The sequence below is a fragment of the Podarcis cretensis genome (genome assembly GCF_951804945.1).
Source record: "Podarcis cretensis genome assembly, chromosome: 8".
NCBI classification, from domain to species: domain Eukaryota; kingdom Metazoa; phylum Chordata; class Lepidosauria; order Squamata; family Lacertidae; genus Podarcis; species Podarcis cretensis.
In genome coordinates, this window is record NC_137177.1 from 10,247,112 (window position 1) to 10,255,366 (window position 8,255).

The 8,255-nt window shown below is 45.9% G+C and overlaps 1 long non-coding RNA gene across 1 annotated transcript in view; it reads left to right on the top strand.

The window, feature by feature from the left end:
* Positions 1-7,285, top strand: part of LOC307221424 — a 137,067-nt gene extending 129,782 nt beyond the window's left edge. Inside the window, exon 3 of the long non-coding RNA XR_013841398.1 lies at positions 7,225-7,285. This is a non-coding gene — a long non-coding RNA (uncharacterized lncRNA). The remainder of the gene's footprint in view (positions 1-7,224) is intronic.
* The last annotated feature ends 970 nt before the right edge of the window (positions 7,286-8,255 follow it).

Sequence of the window (8,255 nt, forward strand, 5' to 3'; positions counted from 1 at the left end):
AGAAGTGACTTCCAGAGGAGCAGCACAGCGGGGGTTAAATTCCTGCATTTCCACCTGTGAAGCAGATGATTAATCATCTCTTTAATCAGTTGACAGCCCGTTTATTTATATGCTATTGATACATAACTGCGCTTTGTAACAAAAGCGGAGCAGACAGGTTTCACTGGGTCACAAAAGCTTGTGCTACAATAAATCTATACAGTTTTTTTGAAGTGCCATAAAAGTCTTTCTTTCCAAAGTTAGGGTCAATGTCAGGGGATGAAAAGCACCGAGGCAGCGGGAGCCATGGCACAAATATCTACATAGGCTGATTTGTAGGCATATCTTATTTATTCCGTTTATAAGACACCCTTTAGAACTGGATATGGAACAACTGATTGGTTCAAAATTAGGAAAGGAGTACAGCAAGGCTGTATATTGTCTCCCTGCTTATTTAACTTATATGCAGAATTCATCATACGAAAGGCTGGGCTGGATGAATCCCAAGCCGGAATTAAGATCGCCCGGAAGAAATATCAACAACCTCAGATATGCAGATGACACAACGTTGATGGCAGAAAGTGAGGAGGAATTAAAGAACCTTTTAAGGAGGGTGAAAGAGGAGAGCGCAAAATATGGTCTGAAGCTCAACATCAAAAAAACGAAGATCATGGCCACTGGGCCCATCACCTCCTGGCAAATAGAAGGGGAAGAAATGGAGGCAGTGAGAGATTTTACTTTCATGGGCTCCATGATCACTGCAGATGGTGACAGCAGCCACGAAATTAAAAGACGCCTGCTTCTTGAGAGAAAAGCAATGACAAACCTAGACAGCATCTTAAAAAGCAGAGACATCACCTTGCCAACAAAGGTCCGTATAGTTAAAGCCATAGTTTCCCCAGTAGTGATGTATGGAAGTGAGAGCTGGACCATCAAGAAGGCTGATCGCCGAAGAATTGATGCTTTCGAATTATGGTGCTGGAGGAGACTCTTGAGAGTCCCATGGACTGCAAGAAGATCAAACCTCTCCATTCTTAGGGAAATCAGCCCTGAGTGCTCACTGGAAGGACAGATCCTGAAGCTGAGGCTCCAATACTTGGGCCACCTCATGAGAAGAGAAGACTCCCTGGAAAAGTCCCTGATGCTGGGAAACATGGAGGGCACAAGGAGAAGGGGACAACAGAGGACGAGATGGTTGGACAGTGTTCTCGAAGCTACAAACATGAGTTTGACCAAACTGCGGGAGGCAGTGGAAGACAGGAGTGCCTGGCGTGCTCTGGTCCAGGGGGTCATGAAGAGCCAGACATGACTAAACGACAACAACGTATTAAACATATATAATTTTTATTAACAGTTTTCACATAACAAATTACTTCAACAATTGTATTTTTCCCCATTCCCCTCCCCATATCCTCCCCCCTCCCCCCACGACTTCCCTCAGTTCCACTTTTTGGTTTATTAACACATATCGTTCTCTGCATATTGTAAAAGTGCAAAAATCTCTAAGCTATCTATTACGTTAACAAATAAATTTGTGTATGTTTATTCAAAACCTGTCAAGGAGTCCAGCTCATTTTTTTTATTCCTTAGATACTTTGTAAAAGGTTCCCGTTCTTCTTTAAAGTCACATTTATCCTTGTCACGTAGTCTGTGCGTCAGTTTTGCCAATTCCGCATTGCCCGTCAATTTCTCTTGCCACTGTTCTTTTGTCGGGATTTCTTTATTCTTCCACCCATGTGCTATTAAGACTCTTGCTGCCATTGTCGCATACATAAATATATTCTTAATTTTCCTTCGCAGGATGTGCAAAATATTTTTTTTAAAGGAATGTCAGTTTAAATGGAAGGAGAAAGAGCAGGAATTGGGGTGTTACAGCAAGGCTCAAGCCTCCTGGGCCATAACTCCCATAGCAGTGGGAGAAAGAACCTTTTTGAGCCCATGTTCAATTCTTTCTGAGAGTCACATGCCTACAGTGGGTGGGGCCAGAGACAAAGTGGGCAGGGCAATGAATAAGGCATTTACTTTTCTAAAGTATCCTAGATTCTGCATACACTCACCTCTTCTCTATCCTCCATCCATCCAGTCGAGAGGCATTATCAGTGTCTAGGGCAGTGTTTCCCAACCTTGTGCCTCCAGCTGTTTTTGAACTACAACTCCCATCATCGCTGACTAGCAAGACCAGTGGCAAGGGATGATGGGAATTGTAGTCCAAAAACAGCTGGAGGCACAAGGTTGTGAAACATTGGTCTAGGGCACATTCCACCTAGACACAGAGCAGCTGGGAGCAAGGGGTGTGGCTTGGAGAGAAGGGGCGTGGCCTGAGAAGGGCGTGGCTTGCAGAGATTGCCATGGGCTGGAGGGATGCATTTTGATCCCTGGGCCTGAAGTTCTCCCCCTGCCCTTCCCGGGTCAAACAGCACCTCCGAGGGTCTTCCCATTTTATCTTCACAACGACCCTTTAAGGTAGATCAGACTGAGAAGCTGCAACAGGACCAAGGTTGGCCAGTGAGCTTCATGGCTGAACAGGCATGAAGGTCCTAGGCCATGGGTAGGCAAACTAAGGCCTGGGGGCCGGATCTAGCCCAATCGCCTTCTCAATTCAGCCCACGGACGGTCCAGGAATCAGCGTGTTTGTACAGGAGTAGAATGTGTGCTTTTATTTAAAATGCATATCTGGGTTATTTGTGGGGCGTAGGAATTCGTTCATTTCCCCCCCTAAAAATATAGTCCGGCCCCCCACAAGGTCTGAGGGATAGTGGACTGGCCCCCTGCTGGAAAAGTTTGCTGACCCCTGTTAGGCCAACACTCTCTGACTATACCACACTGGCTTTCACCGTTTCCACCCATCACACGAATCACCGTATGGGCTTGGTCAAGATATACCACCCCCAAAGGACCCCCAGAGCTGGCCTTATTTCCCTAGAGCACCACTGGAGTTGCAGTGACGCTTTGCAGTACCTGAAACTGTTTGTAAGAAAGATCAGATGTTGCATGTGCTTTTCAGACTCGATCTGGACGGCTGTCTAAAGATCTTTTGTAGCCTTGCGGTTGAATTCCAAGGGATGGAACTGGCACAGAAACTGTATCCACCTCCGAAAAGGGGAAGGGGGTGAGTTTTGCTTGCTATCAAAATCTGTGCTTCGAATTCCTATGCAAACTGCTACAATGAAATGCCACCAAAAAATTACAGCGCGTCTTTCCTTTAATTATATGGCAGGACACACAGCAATCATCTTTGATCCTTTAGTTGTTCCCACAGCAGGAGGTGAGATTGCCTAGTGGGGTGCTGGAGATTTTAAATCAGATTTTAAAAAGTGGGTATCATTGGATCAAATCCATCAGTTCTGTTGGACTAATTGAACTAATAGTTTTAACTGCATTTTGGAAAAAATGTGTAATTAATTGTTACTGAATTTTCTTCCTTAGCGGGTTGTGCAAATGGCTATTATGAACAACTTTTTTTATAGGGTACTGTTTGGGGGGGACAGGGGGCGGGCAGGTGTGGAGGACTCCCTGGTCCTGAATGGGGCAACTGTGCCCCTCAAGGACCAGGTGCGCAGCCTGGGAGTCATTTTGGACTCAGCTGTCCATGGAGGCATAGGTTAATTCTGTGTCCAGGACAGCTGTTTATCAGCTCCATCTGGTATGCAGGCTGAGACCCTACCTGCCTGCAGACTGCCTTGCCAGAGTGGTGCATGCTCTAGTTATCTCCCGCTTGGACTACTGCAATGCACTCTACGTGGGGCTACCTTTGAAGGTGACCCAGAAACTACAACTAATCCAGAATACGGCAGCGAGACTGGTGACTGGGAGTGGCCGCCGAGACCACACAACACCGGTCCTGAAAGACCTACATTGGCTCCCAGTACGTTTCGGAGCACAATTCATAGTGTAGGTGCTGACCTTTAAAGCCCTAAACGATCTTGGTCCTGTATACCTGAAGGAGCATCTCCACCCCCATCGTTCTACCCGGACACTGAGGTCCAGCGCCAAGGGCCTTCTGGCGGTTCCCTCACTGCGAGAAGCCAAGTTACAGGGAACCAGGCAGAGGGCCTTCTCAGTGGTGGCACCCGCCCTGTGGAACGCCCTCCCATCAGATGTCAAGGAAATAAACAACTATCTGACTTTTAGAAGACATCTGAAGGCAGCTCTGTTTAGGGAAGTTTTTAAGGTTTGATGTTTTATCATGTTTTTAATATTGTGTTGGAAGCCGCCCAGAGTGGCTGGGGAAACCCAGCCAGATGGGTGGGGTATAAAATTATTATTATTATTATTATTATTATTATTATTATTATTATTATTATGTGGGATGGGGATGGGTTTATGGAACCAAGGAGGCAGTGGCCCCAGAAAGTTTGGGAATCACACATCTGCAGCCAGGGATTACGCTGCTGCTCTCTTGGTAAGCGAGAGAAGGAGGAGCGAGAAAACAGGTCACGCTGAAAGTATCCATTTGAAGAAGAGAATGTGAAAGTTGCAGAAATATGATCTCCCCCAAACCCCACGAGAATCTCATCTCTCCTGGTTGTTGAGCTGCGAGATGGCATTCGTATCATGCACGAGGTGGGATTTGTATCATGTAATTCAGTGTTGAAATGCAGTGTCCAGGAAGTCTTCAAAAGCCTCGGCCACATTCCTGACATACATTTAAAGTGCTACGATATCACTTTCAGTAGTCACGGCTTCCCCCAAAGAATTCTGGGAGGTGTAGTTTGCGAAAGATGCTAAGGCCTCCCCCCCCCCCCCGAGCTACAAAGTGGTTTATCAATCACAGGGAACTATGGGATTTGTAGCTCTGGAAGGGGAATATTGGACTTTAGCAGCTCTCAGCTCCCTTCACAAACTACAGCTCCCAGAATTCTTCAGGGGAAGCCATGACTGTTTAAAGTTCTGTTGTGAACTCACTGGCTGACCTCCAGCTAGTCTCTCTCTCTAGCTCTCTGCCTCAATTCCCACCATCTGCAGCGTGAGTGTGCTTGTTAATAATGCCGACTGTTTTTCAGCTGCTTTGAATACTTAAAAATGGTACGCAGGTGAGCAGCACAATGGCTTTACTGCACAAAGACAAAGCCTTCTGCAATTTCTCAATTCATACATGACATGCAAAAATTACCAAGCAGTATAGCATACATACATCCAGGGTCCTCAGCACAGTGCCTATGGGCTCCCTACGACATTGTCTGATCCTCCCAATTATCCCCATATTTTTTTGTTTTTACATTTTTATTTGAGTTTTTTGGGAGGTAGGGTGGAGACTGGCTGCCAGGTTTTGTTGGCCTGTGTTGTTGAGTGTGTTTTTGAGTGTCTGCGTTTTGCTAGGGTTTCTGCTGGGGAGGGCGGAGTGTCCGAATCTTGCCAGTTCTTCTGTGAAATGAATATTTTGTGGCATCGACAGCAATTTCATAGATTTCCACATATGCTAAGGTTACCAGACGTCTCTGTTTCCCAGGGACAGTCCCCGGATTTACAAATCAGTCCCCATACAAAATCCATTGAAGTTGAAAAGTGTCCCTGGATTCATTGAAAAAAATCTGGTAACCTTAACATATGCCCACAGGGCCCTAGCAATATTCATAAAACCAGCCACGATTAAGTTGCAATAGCAAGAATCCACACCATCCGTCACTGCGACCCATGTGAATCAATTCAGTTCAAGCAAGAACACAGTACGGTTTTTTTAAAATTTGCCCAAGCAGTTTATTGGTAGTGGTGGGGAAACCGTGACCCCTTCGCATAAGTAATATAAAACTGATTACAGGCCACTAATATCCAGGAGTCAAGTTGCAATATTTTGCAGTGTTTTATCCATACGCAGAGACTACACAAACATCAAAGTACAGTGGTACCTCGGGTTAAGAACTTAATTCGTTCTGGAGGTCCGTTCTTAACCTGAAACTGTTCTTAACCTGAAGCACCACTTTAGCTAATGGGGCCTCCTGCTGCCGCCGCACGATTTCTGTTCTCATCCTGAAGCAAAGTTCTTAACCCGAGGTACTATTTCTGGGTTAGCGGAGTCTGTAACCTGAAGCGTATGTAACCTGAGGCGTATGTAACCCGAGGTACCACTGTATCTGGTTCTCACCTGTGCAACACATCACAGGCGGCAACTACACAGGAACGGCTTCTCTCCCGTTCCTTCGTAGTCATGCATTGAGGGTGGGGAAGGAGGAAGCCACACCTGTTGAATACTTTCCTGTCACCCAGCAGTTAATAGTTAATAGAAGGATAGCTTCCTGAATGGATTTTATTTCTCAGGGTGCAGTCTGTATTTTGGCCACATGGTGTCACTGCTGCTCCACAGAGGGGGAGAGAGAGCGAACTGCGGGGAAACCCACGAGTTCTTTTTATATAGCCTCTGTTCCCACCAGGGATCGCCAACCCGGCGCCCTCCAAAATTATGCTGGACTCCAACATTGGCCCCCTTTAACTTGCAAGCTGCAGTTGTCCAGCAGTTCGGGCAGAAATAGCTAATAAATACCGACCCCATAGCCAGCCTGTGAATGGGGGTGCATAGAGGTTTCTTTGCAGAGCTTGTGACAGCATCACCCCCTGAACTTGCAAGCGGTTTGTTTGCTATGATGGTCAAGGGCAGATGGGCAGCTGCAGACTGGCACTGTCCACGGAGAAGAAGCAATTCTTCTTGCATGGGAACTTCAGGTTAGGTCATGCTTCTTTTCCAGTAGCTTGCTCTCCGCTCCCACTCCCTGTTTTACACTAAAGCATCAACAAACAGCGGGTACTGGGCATGATGGCAAACCAAAGGCCTGCCATGATTCAGATGCGAGGAGATAAGCTGTCATCAGGCCAGCTCATGCTCAGAGAGGCACAGAGTCCTCAGTAAAAGTCAGAGATCCATAGCCAGACACTGGAGTGTCTTCTCAGGAGTAAGCATGGACCAGTGGTACCAAATAGTATAGGAAACAGCCTTACTAGAAAATGCTTACTAGCATTCAATTGACGTTGGAGATAGACTGAGTTGAGAAATAAGACCAAGGGTACATATTAGATAGGAATGTATTAGATAAAATGTAAAAAAATATACAGTAATAAGAGTACAGTGGTACCTCGGGTTACAGACGCTTCAGGTTACATACGCTTCAGGTTACAGACTCCGCTAACCCAGGAATAGTACCTCGGGTTAAGAACTTTGCTTCAGGATGAGAACAAAAATCGTGCTCCAGCGGCGCAGCGGCAGCAGGAGGCCCCTTTAGCTAAAGTGGTGCTTCAGGTTAAGAACAGTTTGAGGTTAAGAACAGACCTCTGGAACGAATTAAGTACTTAACCTGAGGTACCACTGTACATTCATTTGTAAAAAAGGAATATACAACGGGATAGACAGGAAGTCCAAAGTGTTGGTACATATATGATTTTGGAATAGTTTTTTGTCCTTGTTTTTTGTCCTTTTTCCTCTTTTAGTATATAAACTTTGTATAAAAAGGTAAAGAGATCCCTGACCATTAGGTCCATTCGTGACTGACTCTGGGGTTGCGGCGCTCATCTCGCTTTATTGGCCGAAGGAGCTGGCGTACAGCTTCCGGTTCATGTGGCCAGCATGACTAAGCCGCTTCTGGCGAACCAGAGCAGCGCACGGAAATGCCATTACCTTCCCGCCGGAGCAGTACCTATTTATCTACTTGCACTTTGACATGCTTTTGAACTGCTAGGTGGGCAGGAGCAGGGACCAAGCAATGGGAGCTCACCCCGTCGCGGGGATTCGAATCACGACCTTCTGATCAGCAAGCCCTAGGCTCTGTGGTTTAACCCACAGTGCCACCCGCGTCCGTAAACTTTGTATACATGTTGAAAATTATAGTATAATAAGCTTTGTGATGTAATAGGATGATGTTTACCGATTATTCTTAAGTTACAAGAACTTTAATAAATAAATAAAATTCAAAAAAAAAGAAAAATTAACCAATAAACTAAAACGGACACGGGGAGAAATAGAAGAAGAAGGTATGGCTCCCCTTTATCACATACACAACCCAACAAGACAACGACAAAAATCCACCAACAGCATACAAATCAATATGGCTAACCTGACCCAAAACACCCACCCATCCCACTCACACATGAAAACAAAGACCACAACAGCCAAGCACAAATGAACAACCACACCCTAGGCCAACCCCAACCTCTCTCACCACCACAGGAACACGAGTGAACAGCAAAGAACCTGCACAAGAAACGCTGACACCAAACCCACATATATTAAGTATAATAGGAACATCGCCACCTGATCCCATCCCCACTCACCTCTCTCCCCCTTTTCTTAC